Below are 27539 nucleotides of genomic sequence, written 5' to 3' on the forward strand. Positions count from 1 at the left end.
ATCATAGTATTTAAAAAGATACAGGCAGCCTCTTTACTTTGGGGTTGTTGTTTTTCCAAAGATAGGGAACGCAGTGCTGCCGCATGGTTAGACCTGGGGACTGGGAGCCAGAACTCCTGGACTCTATTCCCAGCTCTACTGCTCACATTCTGTGTGACCTTGGACAAATCACTTCACTGGGTCTGTGGCTCTGTCTCTACTCTTCTGCAAAAAGCTTACCTGCCCCAGAGGGTTGGTGTGGATTGTATGTCAACTCAGTAAATTCAGCTATAACAAAAAATAACTTCACATATCATTTAAACTTCCAAGTCTGTTCTGTTGTATCTCACCATGTTTCAGTGTTGAACTAGACATCACACAGATCTCAAGGCTGAAGTCTCCTTCAGGTTCAGCTATCAATTACACAAGCCAGAGTATCTAGACGGACTTCAGTAGTGAGCCCACCTACACACTGAAGTAAATAAGAGAAGAATCTGGCCCTCTGTATTTAAATTACATCGATCCCAATTTAGCAAAACATTTAAGCATGTGATTACATTCCATTTACTGCATTCGAACATAACCACCTGCATACATGCTGTGCTGAATCAGGGCCATGAAGCTGTGCACTCTCTCCTCAGAGCCCAGACTAGATTTAGTTCAGCAATGCAGAACCCTACTTTCCCAGGGCCTTGTGCCAGCTTCCCTGTGTGGCCACTGACACACTGAATCCAGTTCTTAGTGTGAAACAGGGTATTGTAGGCTCCCAAAAGCCTGATACAAAAATGCTTGTGGAAGCTATAAGGACTATGATTCCTACTGATTCGGGGTAATATTCTGTAGAATTTCTCATTGGACAGTATAGCACCATTAGAAGCATTGTCAGAATAGTCAGAAAACTCCTCTGAAGCATTTGGTACTGACCACTGTTGGAGACAGGATATTGGAGTAGATAGACCTTGTCCATGCTAATATGGCAGCTGCTAATGTTCAGGAAATATCTATAAATTAAGACTGGAAAAAACAGAAGCCAGGACTGGTAAAAAGGTTTTGGATTTCTGGTCTACAGTGTACAACCAGTCTCTCTGCTTGTGTCTGTCATTACAGATTAACTCTCTAAGCAGCCCTGTATGAACCTCTGTGTTGTGATAAAAGTGAGATTTTAAAGCAGGGGTCGGCAACGTTGGCACGCGGCTCGCCAGGGTAAGCACCCTGGCAGGCCGGGCCAGTTTTATTTACCTGCACATTGCTCGCCCGCGCCGCTTCTCGCCGCCCCCATTGGCCCGGGACGGCGAACCACGGCCAGTGGGGGCCGCGATCGGCCGAACCTGCCGCGTCAGCAGGTAAATAAAACTGGCCCGGCACCCTGGCAAGCCGCGTGCCAACGTTGCCGACCCCTGTTTTAAAGTTTTCATCATTCCCAAAAGCTTCATTTGAGGCCTGCTTACAGTCCCATGTTAGAATAAGGCTGACTTTTTAGGTCTTCTGCATTTACAAAGCAATTTCTCCTCTCAAGGATCCGGTGTGTGGGAAGGTGCAGGGGATACATCACTTTTACTCCTGGTACCTCATCATTCTGCTGCCTGTGACTATTTCTTTAAAAAGTTATACTCTGTTTATTTTGGGTTCCATTTTTCTTGCTTTTCAAGCACAAAATATAATAGTATGTATCATCATTGACCTCTCTTTCTGCAATGGTGTCTTGTATTCTTCCATTGTCTTGATACCATCTTAAAAGACTACCACAAGAATCTATTTTTCTAGAATAAGCCCAAGATATTAAAGTTGAAACAGACAAGGAAGAAAAATGCCAATTGTCTTATTAGTACCTTATTTTCACACTAAAAATAAGATTACAATGACACTGTCTGCCCCATGTCCAGAGTGAATGCACAAGGCATTATTCAGAAACCTCACAAGCTACAGAAAAGTGCCAAATGTTCATTAAGACAGTAATATTGCATATTTAATAGTTGTCTTTCAAACTTCATGTTTCTCCTTTAACACCCCTGAAACCCATACTTGGAAAAAAGACCAGTGGAGCTCACTTGATGAAAATACTATGTGATTTTTTTAAAGATAAATACAATTGCTTTCTAAAAAAACCTAAATATTTCCCATAGCCCATGTGTTTTAAAGGGTAGAAACCCTGTGAGAAACTGTGCATCCTTAACTCCAATGGAAGTCAACTGAAATTGATTGTACTCTACCTTAGGGTTTTATACTGCTGCCCATCACCATAGTCTCCCACGTAAAATCAATAACAATAGCAAAGTTCCTAGGGGATTTCATAGAGTCACTGACCCTCCTCCCTTTATAGGGTCAAAGCTTTGCTTGCAGGTAGGGTTTTGTTTTTTGTGAGATAGTTGGCAGGGGGTTGGAAATAAAAGGAATATTTTAATTGTGATCATCACTTACTGGCAGAAATTTCTTCTCAAAGAGAAAGGCTTTCCAATATGTCCTGAAGATAGTCAGACTCTTGATTTGCTTGGTCTCCCGTGGAAGATTGCTCCATAGCTGGATGTCCTCAACAGAAGATGCTTTGACCCCAGCTCTCAGGTGTTTTGTGCTGGGCTTTGAAATATGCATTGTCCTAAAGGAGAACCACCATCATGGTGGCCCATAAATCAAAATTTAGTCTTCGATGTAGCTGGGGCTTGATCCATAAACTGCTTTAAAAATTAGGACCAAGGTCTTAAACTGGCTTTGGGAGGAGGTCTGGGAGCCAGTAGAAAGACTTGAGCACAAGCCTAATATGCTCACAGTGATCTGAGCTATAACTTCAATTTTGCCCGGATTCCGCTTGAGACAGCTACTCCTCGCCCAAGAGCCAATATCTTGTCAGCATTCTGACACTTGAGCAGTAGCGGTGGTTGCATCAGCTGAGAATGAGATACAGAGTTGAGCGGCATTGACACAATGCTGGCAGCCAAGTCCATGGCATCTCACTATCTCTCCCAATGGTTTCATGTAGATATTGAAGAGAAGCAGTGATCATATGATCCCTCTGGGACCCCAGAAGGGGAGAAACCAATTACTCACCACCACTCAGGGAGTTCTGATAGAGAAGAACAATTGGAGCCATTATATTGCTTCAACATCTACTCCTGCTAGGTCATGTAGGCATTTGACAATACTCGACTACAAATAGTACTAAGGCTGCAAAGGGGTCCAGCCATACTTGTCAGCCACCTATCAGGAAACACTTAGCATTGCACACACCTGGGACCTTGGACAGCTGTGCATGCACGCACATGGAAAGCATGGACTTTGGGACTTTTCTATTGCACATTCTTACATTTCTGAACAATTAGAGCTTCATTAAACCAAAACCAAATTATTCTGTCCTAACAAAGACACTATAGCTCAGTTAGATCTTAAAATTATTTCCAAGATCATACTCTGATAGGACAGCATCATTTTCTTTGTACAAAGTATCTTTGGAATTGCACAACAGATGCTTTTACTGAAATACAGACATTGCAAACAATTGAGGCTTCTGTAGCACTACATGAGACAATCTTGAACCAAATCCAATATAGAGAGTTATAAATACTATGATTATGTCCAGCTATTGTTATGTCCAGCTATTGTCATGTCCAGCTATTGTCATGTCCAGCTATTGTCATGTCCAGCTATTGTCATGTCCAGCTATTGTCATGTCCAGCTATTGTCATGTCCAGCTATTGTCTGGCCAAGAGAGACGGCAACAGAAATTAATTGTACCAGCAGTTTAATTTAATCCAAATTAAAATTTGGATAGATTTCCTTAGGCCAGTATTTTGCCTGTACTCTATGAACATCACTCCCAATGCTTGGAATTCCACTGCAAATTTAAGCTAAAATATGGGCCTCTGAAAAAAATGAAGTGTATTACAAGATTGAACTTGGTTTTCTGAGGGACATCTATGTTTATCATCAGCTTGAATCAGACCCAACATGTTTTGGATGGTATGTCTACTGCATATATCTACTTATGCACATACATATACAGAGAGAGAAACCATCCAGAAGTATGCAAGTAATGCTGTAAAGATCATGGAAGTAACAATAATTTGTAGTTTTGACATGGTAGTAATTATTCAAGACCTCCAAGTCATGCTCTGAAATGTGATCTTATACTTTACTTTTTCTTGAATTGTTGCACACTGGCGAGATCTAAACGTAGAAAAACCACATTAATAGGTGTTGTGGCACATATTTCTGAGGCGAAGAAAAAGATTTATGTGCTTTTTATTAAGTGTTTAGCATATCATTATAGCTGCAGCCTCCAGGAACTGCCCTTGCACATCGGATACATTATTGGCCATTACACTGCAGGAAACACATATGCAGCCAAAGCCACTTCTGTTAAAACTTGGGTTAAAAATTCAGGAAGTTTTCTGAACCACTGATCATTGCAATGACAGGTCAATATGTCCAGCAGAGAAAGATATTTGGGTGATTTGTCAACATTCAGGAAGTGAAAGTGCATCCATGCACAACCTGCTACTAAGTCATTATTAACCCTTTCATGGCAAAGGCATCCAGGCTGGGAAAGAGTTACAACAAAGTTCTTTATTTGAACCATTCTTATTGTAAAGCTGATTACATCAGCCTCAGATTTCAGAGGGGATTTAAATATATGTACATCACTGCCAAAACTGCAACCAGTCCTGAAATTTGCAGAGTAGCTAGGATGGAGGTACATAAAACCCCTGAATATTTTTTCTTCCATGGGACAAAAAGATGGCAAACTTATCTGTGTCCAGAGCAGAACTGTAATTAGGCCACAGCTATAGCAGATTGTCAAAACAAACAAACAAAAAAAACAAAAACAAAAACAAAACCCACATGTGGTGCTCTTTGTGGCTGGAAAAATTCCTAAATGACTACAAAGGGTTAATGTAATAAATTTCATCCAATCTAAACCAGATACTGTTAGAAGCCAACAATATTGTATTGAGATTAATGATTGAATTCAGTCCCAAAGTGGGTTTGGAAGAAGTTGTTTAACAACTGCATCAGTGGTACAGAAAAAAAAACAACAAGCTTTACTGGTGAATGTTTGTTCAACTATACCAAGAGGATTTTGCTAGATGAGAATGACCACTTGACAAGGATTATAGCTATTACCTGAGCCTCTCAAAGGATTCCCATGTCTCTTAGCTACCTCTTCAAAGGACACTAACTATATTTACATGTAAAACACATCTGTTTATGTTGTGAGTATATTACACTTTTTTCCTGCAGTAGTAAAATGAGTAAAGTAAACATGAAGCTTTCCCTGTAATTTTATTGTTCAGTTTATGTTTTTCCCTAGCCCTCGGATAATCTGCCCTTGCAGAAGGCAATCTTAGCTTCACACCATTATTGTCACTACTGCTGATGTCCAACACATGCCAAAACTCCACTTGGAAATCTTCCTTGGCATGTCAATTCTGGCACAAAATATGGTATGTTAGGGCAGGAGTTCCCAGATCCTCTTCCTCCGAGGCCCACCTGTGCAACTGCAATAGGCACTGCAGCCCACTATTTACACTTCATTCAAATTAATAGTTTTCCTCAAGATTACCTGCATATAAATGTCACTGTAAATAAGCAATGCACGTTTCCTTTTCATTTTAATGTAAACAATTGTAATGATAGAAATCCCTAGCAATATGCACTCAAAAAATGCTTCAAGACCTTTGAAACCAAACAATTTTAGTAAAACTACACTTTAAAAAAACGTTGAGAGCAAAATGTGTTGTTCAAACAGGGAAAACACAACTTTGTATAAAACAGATTAATAAGCAACACAGAGCTAACAAAATTGCTTAAAAAAAAACCCCACACTATTGATTTTAAAACAAAATGTTTGTCCAACTATGAACACTATATTGTGTTTTCAATTTTTTATAGTGTAAAATCTGAATGTCTGTGCTGTTTAAGTAAAGACTCAACCCTACTCTTTACTAGTTAGAAAAGTATCAAATATTGTAAATAAAAACAAAATAACTTACAGACCCGGAGTCTTCTTAATGGGCTGAATGTGCCTGCTTCTCTTTGCACAGTTTTTCCAGGTGGGGACATATGTTAGTGAGGCTCAACCTGATCTCATCTTCAATTTTCAGCCCCCTGTTTACTCCAGCCCTTGAGTGCAGACCCATAGGCTTTCCCTATGTAGGCTCTGTCAGACGAGGCAAGTGGATGGGGCCATGTGCCCTGGAGCTGCGCTGAAGGACCAGGGGCGGTAGGGGAATGGAAAGGAAAGATGCAGTTTTTTGGAGAAGCGGCAATGCCGCTACATGCCCTCCCCCTCAAAAAAAACTCCGCCCCAGCTTGATTGGAGAATGCAGCTGTGCTAGTGGACCACCAGGGACTACGTCACAGCCCACCTTTGGGCTGTGACCCGCAGTTTGGGAACCCCTGCGTTAGAGAAATAAAATGCAATCCAAGTGAGACTTATCAACAGAGACCACAAAGAAAATTGTATTCTAGAGCAGTGGTTCTCAAAGCCAGTCTGCTGCTTGTTCAGGAAAAGCCCCTGGTGGGCCGGGCCACTTTGTGTACCTGCCGCGTACACAGGTTCGGCCGATCGCGGCTCCCACTGGCCGCGGTTCGTCGCTCCAGGCCAATGGGGGCAGTGGGAAGCTGCAGCCAGAACATCCCTCGGCCTGTGCCGCTTCCCTCGGCCCCCACTGGCCTGGAGCGGCGAACCGCGGCCAATGGGAGCCGCGATCGGCCGAACCTGCGGACACGGCAGGTAAACAAGCGGACCGGCTTTGAGAACCACTGTTTTAGAGGTCTCCAAACTTCGCCCAAATGAAAGCCATAGTGACAGGTTTAAGGTGCTAATAGTTGTGGATGCTCAGACCCATTGCAGGATCAGTCCCTTAATGTCATTAAACAACCCAGATTCCAGCTGACACCTTTAAAACAGAAATGACGGGATAACTGCCATTAGTCCCAATGCAAAATGTTTGTTGGCAGTGGAATCAGTGCAGGTCACTGTATGAGAGAAAGTGGCAATGTGGTAGCAAATAGGGAATGTGCAACTCCTGCACAGAGCCCAACCCAGGGAAAGAACCCTGTATGGAAGGTGCAGGGGAGGAGGGGCCAGGACACAGATTGGCAAGAGGAGTGATGAAGATGGAGGACCCACTACAGCACTGATAGTCTCATTCTCCCCACATGTGTGGGCTGGGTAAAAGCTGAAGGAGGTTATTTCAGCCATTGAGCTAAATTAACCTCTGCAGGCATGGCAGAGTCTGAGGCAGGGGTTAGAGAAGCCACGGCCAGCACATCGCTCGCCCGCGCCACTTCTCACCGCCCCCATTGGCCTGGGACGGCGAACCGCGGCCAGTGGGGGCCACGATCGGCCGAACCTGCTGCATCAGCAGGTAAATAAAACTGACCCGGCCCGCCAGGGTGCTTACCCTGGCGAGCTGCGTGCCAACGTTGCCGACCCCTGGTCTGAGGGAACGTAACCCAGGCATCTGTCTACCTGATCAGACTACTTTGGCTGAGTGCTGAGTAGTACATTTGCCCTTATAGTTGAAAATATATGTACTGCAATCTCTGTACCATAAATGTAACTAGTAGCAAACAAGGGGACCCAGCCAGCATAACCCAAAAGCTCTACATCATCCATCACTTAACTGATAAGCCAATAGCAAACATCTTCAATTGTAACAACTAACTGCTGTGCAAAGGTTGAGGTCAGTGTTGTACTTAAGTACTTTCCATAAACTTCATCCATGATAGCAAAGAAACAAAAAGTCAGGTTTTATTATGCACCGCTGTAGCCAAGGCAACACATAGGCTGTGGCCATTTTCAGACATATTTGTTTAAAAGGATTTCTGCGAGGCTTCATGTCATATCTTGCATATGACCAGATATGTGACTTACCATATTAGAAAAATTACTAACACTCCACCTACAGTAAGAAGCCTCTGAAACAGAGAAGTAGCAGGACAAACAGGCATATATTGTAGGATTACTACAAGCAAACCGTTAAGTATCTCTTCCTATTATTGTTCAGCCACAACAGATTACAACCATTTAATATGCTGATTAAATTCACGGCAACAAAACAAAAAAAACTCACCACTCTCAAAGCCAGGAACAGTCATAAAACAAACAAACAAAACACAGAGAAATTAAATCTAACTGTGAATTTTATTACTGCGCCATTGCATTTTAACAGTCCCAGGGTACATCTACACTACAGCGGGGAGTCGATTTAAGATACGCAAATTCAGCTACGTGAATAGCGTAGCTGAATTCGACGTATTGCAGCCGACTTACCCCGTTGTGAGGATGGCGGCAAAATCGACTTCTGCCACTTTTTGTCGGCGGCGCTTACTACCACCTCCGCTGGTGGAGTTAGAGCGCCGATTTGGGGATCGATTGTCGCGTCCCGACGGGACGCGATAAATCGATCCCCGAGAGGTCGATTTCTACCCGCCGATTCAGGCGGGTAGTATAGACCAGACCAAAGTAAAAGAAGGCTCATGACATCATCTAGAAGTGGTTAACCACAAACAAGGTTGCAGACACGGATTTAACTAGTTAAGAGAGCATTCTGTCAGTTAGACCCAGTCTCTTTTCTTATTTCTACACTTAGAGTTTATTTCCTCAGATCTGGCAGTGAACTGTACAGATTAAAATGTATCTTTCAGTTACATAACCTCTTTAATGTGGGTTTACATCAGTTCTAACATGCAACCTACCCATACTGGAATTCATTCAGTATGGATCTAGCCAGGTTCATGACTATTTTCAAAATATCCCTCTGCAATTTAATCAATCACACTGGCACTTACTTAAATATTCACACAGCCAAAAAATGTTTTTATATCTATGTAAAAGTAATTAAGACAAGACCAATATATTACACAAGTCATCCTTTCCACTTACTATTGAGGAAGTCTTGTGTAAACAACAGTAATTGAGTCTGGAGGAAAGTTTTAAAAACAACTGGGGTTAAACCACACATTAAGGGCCTGGCTACACTTACGAGTTACAGTGCAATAAAGGAGCCCCAGACGCACTAGCTCACTCCCCGTCCACACTGGCAACGCACGTTAGAGCGCTCTGACTCCACGGCTACAGCGCTGCTGGTACTCCACCTCAGTGAGTGGAATAAAGTTTGCTGTGCCCCCGCTGGAGCACCATAGCACCAGTGTGAATGGGGTGTTGCATTACTGCGCTCTGATCGACCTCCGGAAACGTCCATAATCCTCTTAAGTCAAGTGGCCACTCTTGTCTTTTTTTTGAATCACAGCAGGAATGTGGATATGCCCTTTGAAAGCTCTATTTCTGACAGCCGGCTGCTTATCTGCCCCGAGACAAAGCAACCATTAGTGTGGAATGCTGTGGGGAGTGGGGGGGGTCTGCTGCTGTCTGAACTTACAAGACAGCATGCTGACATGCTCTCAGCCCCCCAAAAACACACTCTCTCTCCCCACATATACACACAACACTCCCTGTCACACTCCACCTCACCCCCACATTTGAAAAGCACGTTGCAGTCACTTGCATGCTGGGATAGCTGCCCATAATGCACTGCTCCCAATGCTGCTGCAATTGCTGCAAATGTGGCCACACCAGTGCGCTTGTAGCTGTCAGCATGGACAGATTGCAGCGCTTTCCCTACTGCGCTCTACGAAGGCTGGTTTAACTCAAAGCACTCTACATCTGCAAGTATAGCCATGCCCTAAAAGACAAATGCCTCTGAGCTTCCACCAAATTCCATCATTAAAACTCAAGTAAGGTATCAATAGACTCAGAAGGAAGAAGTTAGAAGCATTAAATCTTAAGAATTCTCAGCATGGATCATACCCTGAAATAGGAAAATCTATCTGTCGGGGTACCATTAAAAGCAACTTTATCAAGGCCCTAAAATTGAGACACCTCTCAAAATGCATTTGCAGGAAAATTTCTAATGAAGTTTCTTGATAATGATTCACAAACAAAACTGGACTTTGAATGAAAAACGCATGTTAAATGTCAACATTTTTTATCTTCGTTACAGAATCATAGTGTGCTCTCCAAACTCCCCTCCCCAAATATATTAGGAGGCTAACATAAACTGACTTATAACATGGAAAAATAAAAATGAAGGATTGCTAAATGGTAAAATTAAAAGTTTTCTTATATTTAAATGATGTGCAATTATGTATAGTGAATGAGTACAGATAAGAAGACACTTAGGCCAATGCCCTGCTGGCAAGTGTGTGTTTTTGCCAATTCTTTGATATACATTACTGAGCTGCTTAAAATGTGGTTATTGCGGACAGAACAAAGGTAACCTATTGTGCTGGAAGTTTTGAGATAAAAATATTCAAACCTGCAACAACAACAAAACCTTTTTCTGGGAAGACCCAGGGCAGGATGACAAAAAATATGGCACTGAAATTGCAAAACCAGCAGAAAAAAATGCAGAAGTTGGGTAATTGAAACTTGTACATGCATAATGTACAAGTTACCACAAACCCAAAGGGCTGGTGTGTTAAAAGCCAGTTGGATAAGGTTAAGTAATCTATAATATAGAAATGTATAAGAGACCCAACTGGAGAAACACTGGACCAGAAACTGAAGGAAAAACAAGACCCGGGGGGGTCAGAGAAGGCAATGATTCCCTGGAATGTTTACCAATTCTGTCTGGTCTGTTATTATTTGTCTGGCATAAATGTATGTCCAGACACTATAAGTGGCAATAATTCTCTCTAAAATTGTATAAATAAAGGCAAAAATTGATAAGGGCTAAATTGGATGGACTTGTGACTCAGTTTCCCAAGTTTTACTCCAATATATCAATGAAAACTGTCAGTGTTCTGGTTTTCAGAGCCCCTCAAAAAAAAGTATGTGCCAGGCATTGTAACCCCCTGTAGACTCTGGCAGCCTGCAGGAACCACCGCCAAGCCAACAAAATTGACAGCAAGCTGAGTAAGTGGATATGAAATTCAGATGCCACCACTTGCCAGGCTGGTCATTTGTAGCCCGCCTGCCATTCTTCTCACCAGTAATCAAGTTAACCAGCTGTGACTCTCTCAGATTCAGGGCAATTCAAACCCCCTGGTCAGCTTTACATTAAACATAGCCCCTCCCTCCACCCAAGTTTTTGAAGACTGCTTCAGAGCTATTCCTAGCCACAATGTGTAGCCGCACAAGGAGGCAAGAAGAAAGCAGGGATTCCAGCCTCTCTCTCCAAGCTGTCAAAACCCTCCCTAGTCTGTACCTCTCAATTACTGACTCTCCACCATGCACTCACACAGACCCCAAACCCCTGTGAGATACTGTCCTAGCTCTTTTGCTTTGAAAAAAATCAGGTCACCCTAGCCAAAAGGCACCAACAATATTTCTAGTGTAATTCTGAAAGAAGTCGCCTCTTCCAAATTAACTCTTATGTGGACCACACAGAGGTTCCCTTAAGTATGTATGAATTCCCTAGAGGTGACCAAATTTTCAGGTGTTCGGCACCCCTAATTGGCCAGATTTCTCAAGGGAGTCCTCCTACTTAGGCACATAAAAAGAGTCGATATTTTCAAAAGTGCTCAGCTCCTGGCTGCTCCCATTGTGACACTTTTAGACAGGTTCTCAAAAGACAGCTGCACCCAACATGCTGAGCTCCATTCAAAAATCTGGCCCACACTGTAGGCATGCAAGTGTTTTCTACTGGTCTAAGGATTTTGCAGAGTTGCTGTTTTGTTCTTATGTGATTTTGAAGTCTACAGCTGAAATCCTAGCCCCTTTCAAATCAATGGGAGTTTTATTATTGACTTTCGGGAGTCGGGGGGGGGGATTAATTTCAGTAATGCAGCTAAAAATGAAAATCTTCTCTGGAAGGGAGGGCAACATTGCAATAGTTTGGAATTCAAACACAACAGCTATAGACAAATAAAAGTGCAGCAGGACCGATCAATCCATTATTACTATTATATATGTAGCACTCAAAAATGTATTAGTCATTTTATTAAGCTCCTTTATTCTTAAATGCAAAAGGGAACTGGCAAGGATTTTAAAAAAATGACTTGCTTCCTTTGCTGAAGGTTTACTCACGTTTTCCAGCCAATGGCTCCTTTATGGCTGTCATTCCATAGAGGTTACTTCTATTTGCTTTGCTGTTCCCAGGTGGGCCTCCCCAATGCAAAGTAAAATGGAGAGTGGATAAGAATTGACAGGCTGTTTACACTGGTGCAGGTGCTATCACATGAAGTTTTGGCTGCTTTATACTGGTTGGACAGTTCTTGGATTCATTCCTTGCCAGGTAATTAGTTGTCCAGGGCAACATGAAGTTTAGATTTTATGGAGACCTCTGGCCTTCCTTTCCACCGGGAGCTGCTGTAAAGATGTCAACATGTAAGTGACTTGTTTCTGCCCAACTCAAAAATGACACAAACCTGGATGGAAAACTTGAGTCTCTCAGTTTTAATTTAAATGTGCTATGTATCGTGACTAAAACACACTATGCAACCCATAAAAGGGACTTTAATACCAGTCTCTTGCTCCCTAGCTCAGCACTGATGAAAGGTAAGAGAACTCGGTACAAATAATACAGCAACCCTACTATTTCAAAGCTTGCCCCTGCAAGACTGGTCGATCAATGAAATCACTTCTGGCTTTGAAGCCAGTGTAAATAGAGTGTGCCAGCTAGAAGTTTCCCTTCTTCCCCTATTTATTCTTTCTGAGCTACCCCACTGTGCCTGCTGCATCTGGCTTTGTTTGGACTGCTGCAAACAATACTTTCCTGCCAAACAACCCCTTATTTGTCAAATCACTGGGATGTTACTAGAGTCAATGCTGGACAGTAAAAGGTGGGACATCTACTCTGGCATTTACCTAGGACTATCTCTGGGCAGAAACATGAGTTGACAAAAAAGGTCAGAATTTCAGACCTTGGTGACTAGGTGGCACCCACAAATCTTGTGTTTACAGAACTTGCATTTGAACAAACAGCATTTGCACCAAAAAAGGGAGTCAATTCTACAGAACCCACCTAGCATGTGTAAATGCAGATTTAGCACACATGCAAAACTTGCATGCATGCGATTCAGTCTGAAAACATTAGCTTAGAACATTTTCCACCTGGTTAACATCAGTACAGATTTCACCAGCTGATTCTCTTCACCCAGTTGGGACATGTAAATCCTAAACTGGCTGTTGTCCTCTGCAATTGTCTCTAGCAACACCACTATATATCCCTTGGGAGTCAGGTTTCAGAGCATTGGGGGCAAACGAGTAATTACAAATGGCAGGTATCAATGAGGATAGATACTTTTTGGCTAAGCAGACACAACTTGATTCATAACTTAAAATGACAACTAAACCAACATCTAAAGACCTCAGGCCACCATCCACTTGCCCCCCATTTCAGTACTTAAAACCAGACCACACTAATTGTTCAAGACCTAACCCCAGGGTCCTGACAGACCCATTGAATCCCAAGCCTGTGGGCCTCATGCAAGCTACTGCATGGTGAACTGCCTTACCTCACAAGGGCTAAGATGTTCATGCCAATCTAATTTACATCAGCACAGAAGTGCTAATACAGAAAAGGGCATTTACCCTATTTCCCAATCTCCAATGGGCAGGGAACCAACCATCACATCTTAATGATTCTAACCCCACTAACAGGGGACTGATCCCTGCTGCTAATGTAACCCACAGACAAATGTGTGTTACAAGTCCCCCCTGTGCCTGATCTGCAGAGGACATGAATCTGTTATAGATCTAGTCAGTGATCTTTAGCTCAAGTTGTAGTAGTTCATGAGGTTTTTTTGGCTCTGGAGATCCTGAGTTGAATTCCCAGTATGTTGACCAAGATGGCAGCCATCACACTAAGACAAATTGTTTCTGTTGCAATCCTATGAAAAAAATGTCAGTAAATTAAACCACAACACCCATGCTCATATCTTGGGTATTTTGTGACCATTCAACATAACCTGCATAATTGCTTTGAAGTTCAAAAGGACCCACACAATCTGATAACCAAAAACCCCGCAATCACTCAAAGCATGATAAAAAAACAGGAAGCAACACTTTAAATTGGCTCAAAACCAGTGAGCTCTGCAGGAAGGAGGATATTTGCAATAACAGAGATGGAACAGGAAAAGGCCTGCTTCTAAACTGCCTTTTAAGGGTGGCGTCCCATCAGCCAATCTTAGCTGCCTTTAGAGACCCCCCAAGATTGACCAATGGCAACACCCCTCTCCAACAAGAAAATTCTGGGGTTGGTCAAGAGGTGCCACAGCAACACACAGAGGTGGGGCTGGCCCTCTGAGCTCACAAAATGGCTCCAACTAAAGGGCCAGTGCCCTTATGTCTGTGTTGCAAGCTATTTCTAGTGCTTGAGGAGGGGTAGCAGGGAAGCTATTGTGAACCTGAATGTTGAAATTCAGTTTATCCTAGAGCGTACAAAAGTGGGCAAGTTCATTTTATTTTAACAACTCACCCTGCAATCTTCCAAACTAGCATAGTGACAATTGCCCTTCATTTTTGAATGACTAATAGTTTCTAAAGAGGTTCAAATGTGTGTTAAATTAACAGCGTACTTGAACGTATATAAATTAGGGCTCAAGCCTATACTTCAGAGCTTCGAGAGTACAAAGTGTTATATAGCATCTCTGCACAGTTCAAATTTCCTTCTCAGCCCTATACCTAATTTCTCTCAAGCAGTTATGCATCTGTTCCACACACTGAATCCCTTATTTCCTATAACTAATGAAGTAGAAAGCCTGGTTCATTTGTCACATCTTTCTGGTCATTTGATTAAACAGTGATTATTAACCACCTAACCGGATTCCTTCACAGGGAAATTGTTAGGGGCTTGCCTTCAACGTTATGCAGTTTAACTTCCAATGCTCTGTTGTTCTAAACCCTCTTATTTTCTTTAAGGAAAGGTTTTGAAAACATTCTTATTCTTGGTATTTGGTATAATAAACAAAATGTATATGTAATTCAAATTCTTTTTAGTCTTGAAATCTTTTTAAATCTTGAAATCCCCTGAAATGTGGGATTCACTTGGAAATTGCACTAGATATATGGGGGTAATATGAAGCACAAAAGTTGTTAAACAAATGCTACTAGGAATAAAACACAGCTACATCTATTCCAATACCCACTATGTTTATAACTAGAAGATCCCCTAGAATAAAAGAGTTAAGTTATTTGTCATATCAAAGGATATACCAAAATAAAAATCACTTCTTATAAAGTCCTTTGCTCTGTGATCCTCATAATGGAACCACTTAAAACGTGCATAGAAGATGCTGGTCTTAGATGCCTCTCTCTCTCTCTCTCTCTCTCTCTCTCTCTCTCAAAGCACTATACAATTTAGCTTGACTATTATTCCTTGCTCAGGAAAATATCACAACTGGAATTGTTGGATGATGCAGGACACAGACAGAGGTACACTGTATGTTGGGACTGAAGGAACCTTTAACAATACAGGACCTCCATTAGCAAGTTTTATTAAATTATCCTCCACCATAACTTTTAGATTGGAAGATCACTGAAGCAAAAAGACTGTCTGTATTTATGTCTTAATGTGATGAGCACATTATTTATGCTTAACAGAACAACAAGCACTGGTATTGGCTGATTTTTGTTTTTTTTTTAAATGCAAAAGCAGTAAAGATACCAGACCAACTAATGCCAAAGCTCATCACTCAAACTTCTGCTAACCTACCTGTATTAAATCACATCCACTCACTTAGGGAAAATAAAAATCTTATGGCTCAATCCTGCCAAACTCTTAACGAGCCAAATTTCAATTGGTCTGCACTTGAGCCAGAGTTTACAGGATCAGGTCCTTAATTATGTGTTCTGCTCTAAAGCATCCAGCATTGGCCAGGATAGCTTTATATTCCAGCAAAACAATAATTAGGTTAAATATGTTTTGTGTGGTAATTGCACAGCTATACAGACCGAGTCTCCTGGGTGGAGATGGGATGCGATACTAACTTGTGCCAGCAGAACCACCTGTCAGCCACGTGCTTTTAATAGAACAGAGGTGTTTAAACTGCACAGGTTTTTTCAGGCAGGTTATTATGAAACATGAATGACATTTACCTGCAAGCAGATTGTGCTCTAATCCTAATCTCTGTTTTACTGTCTCTTTCCAGAGCTGAAAAGGATTTCCTGGAAGTAGAAAATAAGTGAGAAGGTTTGAAAGGGAATTTGGGGAATCAACACCACAGCTCTCAGGCTCAGTTTCTTGCTCCTCACATAAATGCAGATGAATAAAACAGAGAAAGGCATAGTAGGTGTTTGAACAACTACCCTCAGTCTTTTTATACTTGAGACATGAACTTTGGTAGCTCCATAGCTCCACTCCAGGAAACTACTTTCCCACCAACAGAACAGGTTGGACAAACACCTGTCAGATATGGTCTAGGTTTACTTGGATCTACCTCAACATGGGGGCTGGACAAGACGACCTCTTGGGGAGCTTCCAGTCCTACATTTCTATGATTGTATAGACTAAAAGTTTGTAAATTTATTATGTACCTACTGGTGCATAACATGTAGCATTGTCCATACCTTAGTAGGTTCAATAAAGTTGTTATGCACTGCCAATGGCTTCCGAATTCTTCCTAAGTTCTTAATATAGTAAGTTTTTGCACTTTTGTTTCAAGTACGTCTTTTCTCTTTAAGCTGGGGGCAGAGAGGGAAGCTGGGAGGCAGAATCCCCCTCTTTGTATGGGCACAATGCTTTCCAATTCTGCATGCAGTGCCACCATAGACATTGTTATGATCAAAGTCGATTGCTTAATCCTCACAACACTCCTGTGAGGGAGGTGGGTAAATATTATTAGCCTCATTTTAATTATGAACAAAGCGAGCCACAGAAGTTAAATTATTTGCCGAAGGCCACACAGCCAGTCAGTGGCAAAGTTGGAACACACCTCAGCTTTCCCAGCTTCCACTCCCCTGCCTATCCAATGTAAAACAACACGAGGCCTGAGCCTAGCAAAAAAACAAAACAAATGGAGAGCCCCCCAGGGCAACATGCTTCATCTCTGATTTGAAGGCAACACAACTAGGGGGAAAGAAGTTCCACTTCCATGCTCACTACGTCTTTCTGCATGAACTGCCAACAACAGTGCTTGTTGGGATGTGTACATCTAAGAACTGGACTCAGACCACAGCAACAGTTTTCAGATTCTAATCTCTTTTGCACAAGCACTGTCACTGTAGGTAATAATAGCCACACCTATTAAGGTTGCTTGGCGGCTCCTATTATAAGATTCCATTTTCAGTTGTTTATAATTTTGTGAAAATTTAACCATTTGGCTGAAATTTTGCATGCCTGGTGGCTGTCTCAGCTGTTTTGTGTGTGTTTGTTTTTTATTTCAGCCAAAACATTCCAGCCAAAACATTCCAGCCATTTTCTAAAGTGAAGCTAAAGAAAAATAATTTTTTTTGCCCATGTTAGACAAAAAATTGAGACCTTTGCTTCGAACAGCTGTTGCACCTCCATGTTTTGGAGCAGGAATGACCTTTGTGTCAGGGATGTGCTATTTGCCATCCCCATGAAAATCCTCCCAAATTTGGCCAAGTTATAAGCCTTTGAAAGATTGCACATCGCACATGCTCAGTAGAGATTTCTTAAATTGGAGCCGCTAAAATGTCTGAAGATTCTATCCTTACAAAGCATGCTTGAGCCTCTCGCAGCTCCTTGTGCTAACCAGACTGCACATGTTCCAGCCTTGGGCTACTGGAGCTTAGAAAGGCTTTCCCTTAATGGCTGCCTCCAGCTGCTCCAGGCCAGCGTGGGGCCTGGCACTACAACTGACAACAGGCATCCCATTTCTCCTGGGCTCTCAATGACCCCACTGTTGACATCCAGGCAACATGGAGACAGAAGCTGTCTGATTCAAATGAAAAGAGGGGACAAAAATTGGACTGAGGGGAGGGAAAGGAGAAATTGGAACAAAGAGGCTAGTGATAGACTGGATGGCAGTGGAGAGAAACTGGAAATTGAAAGGGGGAGATTCGGACTGAATGAGCAAGGAGGCTGGGTGCCCCAGTAGGAAGGGCAGGCTAAGACTGGTTGAGTGGGAAGGCTGGGACTAGGAGCCAGTAAGAGTTATGTAGGGAGGGGAGGACACAGAGATAAGACAAGGAGCTGGAGAGGAGACTGGGAATGTCTGAACAAGGAAACTAGGATTAGCAGCCCGTATGTGGGGGGAAATGGAGACATGGGGAAGGGAGAAAGATCTGGCAAGGAGATGGAGTGCAGGGGAAAAAGGGGAAGTGCTATATAATTCTAAGTGCTTTGAAAAATCAGGTTCTAGTCATCTCAGATTGGTCACCAAAATTAGTGGAAATTAGACCTTAATATCTCTGTGCCTCTTCTCCCCATCTGTAAAATGGGGCTAATACCTATCAGGAGTGTGGTGAAGATAAATTAATGCTTGTGAAGCACTCTGATACTGTTGTGGGGTGCTCCAAAGAAAAGCCCATGAAAAAATTAATAATTCAGTCTCCTGAGCTGGGTTTGAACAATGTGCAACAGATAAGGCCATACAGCTGTACCTTTGTACAGTGCCAGACATAGCGGGGCCCTGACTCTAAGCCTCTAGACATTATCATGATTTGAATGTTCAACAACTACTGATTTTGGATTAGATTCACCTAAAGGTTAAAGACACTGCGACCCATTACCAATTCCATGCACCATCTGGTCCCATTGTTATGTTATCTGAATGTATTACCCACATATAGTAGACGGCATTAAAGAGCCAATATTCCTTAACAGTTCTCACAAGTCTGTCGTATGCTAAGTACCGTGTATGTGTTGGGGCAGGGGAGAGGGGTGGAACGTGGTAGTCTAACTGCTATGCTAGTGTCACAGAGTTTGGGGGAGTCAAGGCCCTGCACCCCCGGCTTCCTGCGATTCACCATGACTCTTAGCCAGCCAGTAAAGCAGAAGGTTTATTTAGACGACAGGAACACAGTCCAAGACAGATCTTGCAGGTACAGACAACAGGACCCCGACAGTCAGGTCCATCTTGTGGGGCCAGGGAAGCCAGAGCCCCATCTGGGCTCCCCTCCATTTTACCAGCCCGCTCCAAACAAACTCCCCAGCCCCTCCTCTCCCTTTGTCTCTTTCCCGGGCCAAGAGATCACCTGATCTCTTTGTTCTCCAACACCTTCAGTTGGCACCTTTGCAGAGGAGGTGCCCAGGCCATTAGTTGCCAGGAGACAGGGTGTCGGCCATTCTCTGTGCAGACCTTTGCACACCCCTGCCCTCTAGGGCTCTGCAACAATCGCACACCCTTATCCCACCATCTAGATACTTAAGAAATGCATAGGGGAAACTGAGGCACCCACACAGTATTCAGAGAAAACATTAAATAAATAAATAAATAAATAAATTAATGGAGATATCCCATCTCCTAGAACTGGAAGGGACCTTGAAAGGTCATCAAGTCCAGCCCCCTGCCTTCACTAGCAGGACCAAGTACTGATTTTGCCCCAGATCCCTAAATGGCCCCCTCAAGGATTGAACTCACAACCCTGGGTTTAGCAGGCCAATGCTCAAACCACTGAGCTATCCCTCCCCCCATTCCATTAAGAACATTCCCACTTCGTCACAGCTAGCAAGTGCCAACTTGTTAACGGCAACCATCTACGGTACACAGTTTGACAGATCTAAGCCTAAAGGTCTGCCAAACCTATTTGGAAGGATGTGTTCTACTTTACAGAAGGCTGATCTCTTTTACTATTGAGTCCATCAATCCAGTTCTCAACGTGCTATGATAGAGTCTGTGAGTTACTGTATCATGATTGCCCACCAAGCTGGGGAAGTTAGGTGGAGACAAAACTCATGTGCAAACATTCCCATGACACTTCATCTGTACATGGTATCCTAAAACTAAGGAGATGGAGGGGTTTTGATCAGGCTGAAACTATAGAATTGGGGGTCGGAGGGGGAGAAATAGCTCAAGAAGTAATCTAGGAAGCTCCTTCAGTTCAACCATTACATGAGATGAAATAATACTCTGAACAAAGATATTTTGCTTAAAAAAAAAATATATTGATCCCGCCTTTGCTCTTTGGCTCTTTCAAAAAGACTTTAGCTCACTAGCTAGGCAGATTTGCTTTAACATTTGTCCTGACTAAGACATCCTCAAGTGCTATTATACTCTGAAAATTGAATAAGTACAGCATTTTTGTTTCTTCCAAATGACTCCATATCAAATGTGCTCAGTTTATAGATATAGAATTTTTTTCCTGTCTGCCCTATAAACTGAAGGCTAAGGGCATATCTACACTACAACATAAGTCCACTTAAGTTTAGGTTATGTCTACACTACTTTCCTTCTGTCGGTGGTGCTCGTCCTCACCAGGAGCACTTCCATCGACTTACAAGGGGCAGTCCAGGTTTTCAGCTCCACACACAGCTCCTCACCAGGACCCCAGCTCTGCCCTGGGCTCTCAGCTCCCCACTGGGAGCAGGCCTGCCCTCTCAGCTCCTCACTTCCCACCAGGAGCAGGCCTGCCCCCTGCTCTCAACTCTGAGCTGGGGGGACAGCTGGGCTCTAGCTGGAGTCCCAACCCCAGCCCCAGGTGACTGCCCAGCTTACTTGTCAATTTCACAGCTCCAGCCTGGAGACATGAAATTGACAAGAATGAGAGCCAACAGCCAACCTAAGTAATCCGCAGCATCTACGTGGACACGGCATCAACCTAACTACCCCGATATAAGCCCTATGCCTCTTGTGGAGGCAGAGTAATGATGTGGCTGTAGTAGGGCACTTACATTGGTGGGAACAAGACTATAGTATGACATAATTAGGTCGACTTAAGTTACCTTACCTCGACTTAACTCTGTAGTATAAACCAAACCTATGCTGTACTCTCTCTCTCACTCATCCATCATTACACCAGACTTAAATAGGACTGTTCATATGACTAAAGTTAGACTTTTTTTAAAGTATCAGCCTAGTAATTTAGAGCCTCAATTCTGAGAGGTTCTGAGCACACTCAAATTCCACTGAAATTAATGGATATTGATACAAGTAGGCCTGTAAAATGCTGTGCATCAAGTCCTTAAGTTATCAATTCTGTTCATGTAAGACCCAAAATAGAATCTAGATAATTCACCCTTATCTGTATTGGCTATTAAGTGCTGACGTGCAAAATGTAGTAAAAATCTACTTTATTCAGGAAAATAAGCAGACATGATAGTGAATATATAGAGACAATCCTCTGAATAAGAATGAGTCATTTTTACCATCACTTTTCTGAGTGTAACCCAATTTTAAACTGCTAAACTTTATGCAATATATTTAAAGCTCCCTTGGTGCAAATAAAATCATACAGATTTATAGGGGAAAATTATATGCATCACTCCTGAGCCAAATCTTGAATGATAAATTTCACTACTCGGCAAATTTTGTATGACTGAGCCATAGATAAATCCCAGAAATATGGCATTTAGAATAGCAACTGTGTCATGCCATGGATGGCACCTCCAGAATGCTACACAAAAGCATTACACCTCTACCCCGATATAACGCGACCTGATAGAACATGAATTCGGATATAACGCAGTAAAGCAGTGCTCCAAGGGGGCAGAGCTGGCATTCCGGCGGATCAAAGCAAGTTCGATATCACACGGTTTCACCTATAACACGGTAAGATTTTTAGGCTCCCGGGGACAGCGTTATATCGGAGTAGAGGTGTACAGAGAAAAAACAAATATTGACTCAGAAAGAATCTCATCTTCAGTAAAGTGTTCGCACAGTTAATGAGGGATTGCCGTTAGCTCAGGAGATGTCCATACCAACTCTACAAAGTAACTGACTTCAATTTTCTTGTGTTCCATGTCAGGTACATTCACCAAACAAAACATAGGCCCAATTTATCAAACACTTAACTGAGAGCACTTTGCAGCTCAAAGTGATGTTCAAATATTAACTACCGGTAATTAATTTTCACAACACCTTCAGGTAAGTAAATATAATTAGCACCATTTTACAACCGGGAGAGGAAGAATGGTCCAGTGGTGGGGCACTAGCCTAGGAGATAGGAGATTTGGGTTCAAGACCCTATTCTACCACAGACTTCCTGTATGACCGTGGGCAAGTCAATCAGCCTCTCTGTGCCTCAGTTCCCCATTTGTAAAATGGGCCTACGTCTAAGATGGCTGGTGATCTAGGTACTTACCTAAACCAAGAAACAGTCAGAAGTCACTCTTATCCAATATTGGCATTGGACAAAGTAGATGAACGGCGATGATTTTACATATAGGGAAACAGACTAGGTCAAGTCACTTGGCCAAGGTCACAGCAAGTCAGAGAGCCAGGACTAGAACCTAGGATAGTTCTGGTTTTCAGTCCTATACCCGGTTCTCTCATCCCCATTTTATGAGAATCTCATATTAACCTGCTGTATTAATGCCACTTGAGGGATTAAGTCATAAGGGACACGAAAAAAAGACATGGGTTTAGGTACTAAATGTTATACTTGGGCTTGGTTCTGAATTCAAAGTGTGCATGGATTTCAATGAGAGTTACAGGTGGAGATGTAATGCAAAATGTAAGCCTTTAGTCTAGTCCAAAAATTGATATTCAGTTTCTTATATATTCATAAGAGCCAAATAGGCAGCTCCCTGGGTGAAGTGTTTGTGTCTCAGAACTGTATGAAGAACTATTTAAAGAGAAGAATTCTTGGCTGCAAAGTTCATGTTTAATCATAAAAATAAAGCGTGAACTTTCTAAAACCACCAAGTAAAGGTCTGTCAGGAGCACAGCAATCCTCTAACACATTCACTTAGCTCCATCTGGGCCAATAATGAAAGCAGCTAAATTCTTACTTCAATAAGAACATAGAATTGGTTAACTTTACATGGGTCCAACTTGAAAATGAGAAATGCTTATAAAACTGGTAACTGATGTATTAATTTAGATGGAATATATGAGCCCAAAGAGTTAAAGGTGTTAAGATAACATAGTCATGGTCCAACATTAAACAGTTTTAAACAAGGTTCAAAGTCTGGTATACAAAGACCTCATCCTGCTTGGTACCATGGCAAATACATCATTAAACATCTTTTTAACCTTTTAATAAAGATACAGAAAAGAAAAACAATCAAGCATTTGAAATAGAAAACAATAAATAAGGCTCTCTTTTTAACATCCCTTGTTCCCTTTCCCTTTAGCTAGAGAATTCTTAAGACAAAAAAAAAAAAACCTTGCTTGACAGTCTTTTAGATGATATTAAATATGGTAATAGCTGTACATTTTGGGGAAAAGAAGTCCGTTGAGATGGCCTGGAGCTGTTGTTATTGTTAAAGTCTGATCCTGTTTCCTAAGACAACAAAACAAGACAAACACACACAAAAGGGGAGATAAAAGAACAGCAAATAGAAAACACAGCTTCTGTCTCTAGTATTGACTTTCACTTGCAACCTCACTGCTGGGGAGGGGGCCACAAGCACAGCACATCATCTTATCAGACACTCAGGCCTTGTCTACACTGCCAGTAAATTGACCTAAATTACGCTAATCCAGCTCCTGTGAATAATGTAGCTGGAGTCGACGTAGCTTTGGTCAACTTACAGCGGTGTCTTCACTGCGCTACGTTGACATGAGATGGTCTCCCATTGATTTACTTTACTCCTCTTGTTCCGGTTGAGAACCAGAGTCGACCAGAGAGCTCTCTACAGTCAATTTAGTGGGTCTTCATAGACCCACTAAATTAGGGTTACCATACGTCCGGATTTTCCCGGACATGTCCGGCTTTTGGGGGCTCAAATCCCCGTCCGGGGGGAAATCCCCAAAAGCCGGGCATGTCCGGGAAAATCGGGAGGGAGGGCTGGGCCGGGGTCGCGGGGCCGGGCGCGTGGTGCCGGGCCGGGGTCCAGGGGCGCAGTGCCGGGCCGGGGCCGCGGGGTCGGGCCGCCGAGGGGGTGCGCTGGGCCGCGGGGCCAGGAGCCGGGCCGCCGGGGGGGTGCGCTGGGCTGCGGGGCCGGGAGCTGGGGGGTCGGGCCGGGAGCCGGGCCGCCGGGGGGGGTGCGCTGGGCAGCGGGGTCGGGCCGCCGGGGGGGTGCGCTGGGCCGGGGGGCCTGGGGGTCGGGCCGGGAGCCGGGCCGCCGGGGGGGTGCGCTGGGCCGCGGGGTCAGGCCGCCGGGGGGGGTGCGCTGGGCCGCCGGGCCCGGGAGCCGGGGGGGGTGCGCTGGGCCGGCGGGGGCCGGCAGTGCTGGGCGGGCCGGGGGTGGTCGGCCGGGGGCCAGGGCCGGCACCCCAGGGCCCGAGCCGACCCAGGCTGGAGCCGCCGGGGGGGCCAGCCTGGGCCGCACCTCCTCCCCCCACACGCCCCCTTACCTGCCCAGGCTTCCCGCGAATTAAATGTTCGCGGGAAGCAGGGGAGGGGGCGGAGACTTTGGGGAGGGGGCGGGGCTGGGGGCGGGGCCAGGGCCCCGTGGAGTGTCCTCCTTTTGGAGGCACAAAATATGGTAACCCTACACTAAATCAACCCCCGCTGCATCAATCGCAGCAATGTCGATCCCCGGTAAGTGTAGACATGGCCTCAGATCAGGCAAACTTATACAGTATCAGCTGCTTAAGACATTGCTTTTAGCTGCCTCTCTGCTCATAGGTTCACAGCAGTGTTGCAAATCATGGAATCTTAGCTGGCTAAGCCAGACTCTTATTAAACAGAAGGCAAAAGGAGAGAAAGGAACGACAAGAAATACGGTGAGGCTTCTTGTTGACCATGCATGGTCTTAACACAGTCCTTGAATTTTATTAAGAGGTCTTTTTGTTTGGACTAATTCAGTCTGTCCATCTTGCTTCTGCATCTTTTCCCCATCAACATTTGTTGTTATAGCTTATTGTGACATCTTATGAACTTTCACTGACTTTTTACAGTTGAGCTCAAAATTCGGGCCTACAGATTTACCCTGTTATCACAACACAACTAAACTTGCACATTCATTCTGATTTTACACAATATGGACAACATACACCCTGCATAGCCAATACCAGTATCTGATTTGGGGAACCAAGTGACATTTTTGTTCCAGGCAATGCAGGTTGAGGCCATCTGAAGATGGGGAGACCATACTGACACGTAAAGGTGCTGTCCAAAGCTAGTGTGGCTCAAGACAGAGTAGGCAAGGTCTACTGTACCCAAGAATCATCTACTTCTCCCAGCTTTCAAACTTTACAAGAAATAACACTGTATTATGGAAAACTGAAAAACTGTTGCACTTCAGCATATTTTGGAGCAACCAATAGTGACACTGGGTCCTATTCTCATTTTCACTAAGGTATCCCATTCCCCTGCCAGCTAAAGGGGGCCTTATTTACACCCCATTTAAGTTCAGTCAGAGCAATGTAAAGGGGTCTTGGTGTAAATAAAAATTAGGCTCTGTATAATTAAGTCTGAGTTTAGTTTTGCAGTTAAAACAGAATTTAAATCCCTTAGTCTCCATGAAAATAAAAGTTGATCAAAACCAAAACGCCATCACTTGTTCTAGGGGAAGATCTAGTTTCTAGCAAGTCACCATTCAGAAAAATAAGCAGATATGATTGTGAATATATAAAGAGAGGGTCCACTGAATAAGAATGAATATATTTGTTCACTAGTTGAGGCGATTAAAGGAGTTAAAATTTCAAAAAGGAGTAATGTTAGGGCACTCTTTTTAAGCGTAACATCTAGGAATGTTACCATCCTTCTTTATAATAGAAGATGAAAGGAAACATAAGGAGAACAATCATTTGTTAGCTATTTTGTTCATATAAATAGGCCTACCATATGGATTTTCTTTTTCAGTACAAGTATGTCTGATTTGCCATGCAAAGTCTGACTATTGATCCTTTCAATCAATCAGATATACTGCCTACTATAACAGCCAATACTCGGTACATTCGAGGAAGGTGAAAATAAAAATGCACACAGCCGGTTCATAAATGCAATATACAAGGGGATAAACAGTCCTTCCTGGATCCTACAGTGATTAGTTTACACCCTCATGCCTGACATTTCATACACTTCTTTGTTCACATAGATACAAATTACATTATCTTTAAAAACGTGTCCTGTTTCAGTATTCAATTCAATAGCACTTTGTAATAATGCTGCATGTTTAGCATTAAATTAAGCTTGGTTTAACAACAACTGATTTGGATTGTGATTTAAAAAATAAAATAAATAAATAAAGGAATCTTTCAGTATGTGGATTCAAACAATCCACTGTTAATGGATTTTTCACTGTTCCCAATTCTTGTGATTCTACGATAAGCCTTGCAATATTTAGGTTTTTCTTAAAGCCTGATCTTCTGCACAAATCTGAATAGTTGAGAAACTTAGGGGTTTTTTTGTTTGGTTGGTTGTTTGAATTATGTTTCTAGCCCTTGTATTTACAGGGAAAAGTTTGAAAATGTGATGGATGACCCAAAGTGAAGCCAGGAGGCAAATAAAAAGCACCCACAATTCTTCTCCCCTCTCCCCCACCCCAAAAAAAATCTTTATTTTTAAACCAATGTCATGTCTGTTTGTGGGGAATGGATTTGTGATTCTTGAACGTTTTACATTGGTGACACTGATTTACCTGGAATGAATTAGACACACGGGTACCTACTAAACCAAGACTTACAATGGTTATGTTTGAAATGGTTCCCCATTACAAATCTTGCCACAATTCTATCTGTTTTAGGTACTTATGTAGCCCTCCATTACTGTAGTATCTCATTGTCTTTCAACTTATCTATCTTCACAACAGCCCTTTGAAGCATGGAAGTGCTATTATCTTCATTTTACAGTTGGGGAACTGAAGCAGAGAGACTGAGTGACTTGCCCAAGGTCACACAGGAAGTCTGGCGGAGCAGGGAACTAAAGCCACAACTCCCAAGTCCCAGGTGAGAGACCGAACCACTGGGCCATCCTTACTTTCTTACCATCTGTTGGCATTCGGGTTTCTTTCCTTCCATGAAAGCAGAACTCTCCCATAGGAGAGAGATCTCCAAGGCTTTGATTCAGCAAGGTAATTAAGACCCCGAGTGATCCTGTTGATTTCAGTGGGGCTACTTACATGCTTAAGTGTCTTGATGAACCAGCGCCTAAGGCCCTGTCTACACTACACAACTAAGTCGACCTAAGTTAGGTCACCTTACAACCACCACATTAATTACTGCAGTTTTTCATGTCCACACCACCCTCCTTCTGTCTATGGTGCATATCCTCACCAGGAGTGCTTGCACTGACTTAAGAAGGGCAGAGTGCGGGGCTGAGAGCTGGCCTCTCAGCTCAGTGCTGAGTCTGACTGCTTTCCAGGTTCTCAGCTCCCCCCCTCGTTCCCCCCCCCCACTGCATGGAGCTCCCAGCTGGAGCCCGGCTGTCACCTGAGCTCTCAGCTCCCTGCTGCACAGAGCTCCCACATGAACTACATTGACTAAGCCTTACGCCGCTCGTCAGAGTGGATTTATTAGGTCGGCATAGCAGGCGAGTTACAGCAGTGGGAGGAACAAGTCATCATAAGCTGCCTTACATCAATTTAACATTGTAGTGTAGACTTGCCCTAAGATATCCTTGAATAGCTGTATTTCTTTACATCTTCTGTAACTCTTTAGTGATC

The 27539-nt window shown here is 43.1% G+C and overlaps 1 protein-coding gene across 2 annotated transcripts in view; it reads right to left on the reverse strand.

Moving 5' to 3' along the window:
* LYPD6B (LY6/PLAUR domain containing 6B) overlaps positions 1-27539 on the reverse strand; it is a 118741-nt gene that overhangs the window by 72057 nt on the left and 19145 nt on the right. The window contains exon 2 of one of the 2 annotated variants that reach the window (XM_054043205.1): positions 12008-12289. The exons of the other annotated variant lie outside the window; for it this stretch is intronic. The gene's annotated coding sequence lies outside the window, so the exon portion shown is untranslated. The remainder of the gene's footprint in view (positions 1-12007; positions 12290-27539) is intronic. 2 annotated transcript variants of the gene reach the window in all.

The sequence above is a fragment of the Malaclemys terrapin genome, chromosome 11, assembly GCF_027887155.1.
Source record: "Malaclemys terrapin pileata isolate rMalTer1 chromosome 11, rMalTer1.hap1, whole genome shotgun sequence".
Taxonomy (NCBI): domain Eukaryota; kingdom Metazoa; phylum Chordata; order Testudines; family Emydidae; genus Malaclemys; species Malaclemys terrapin.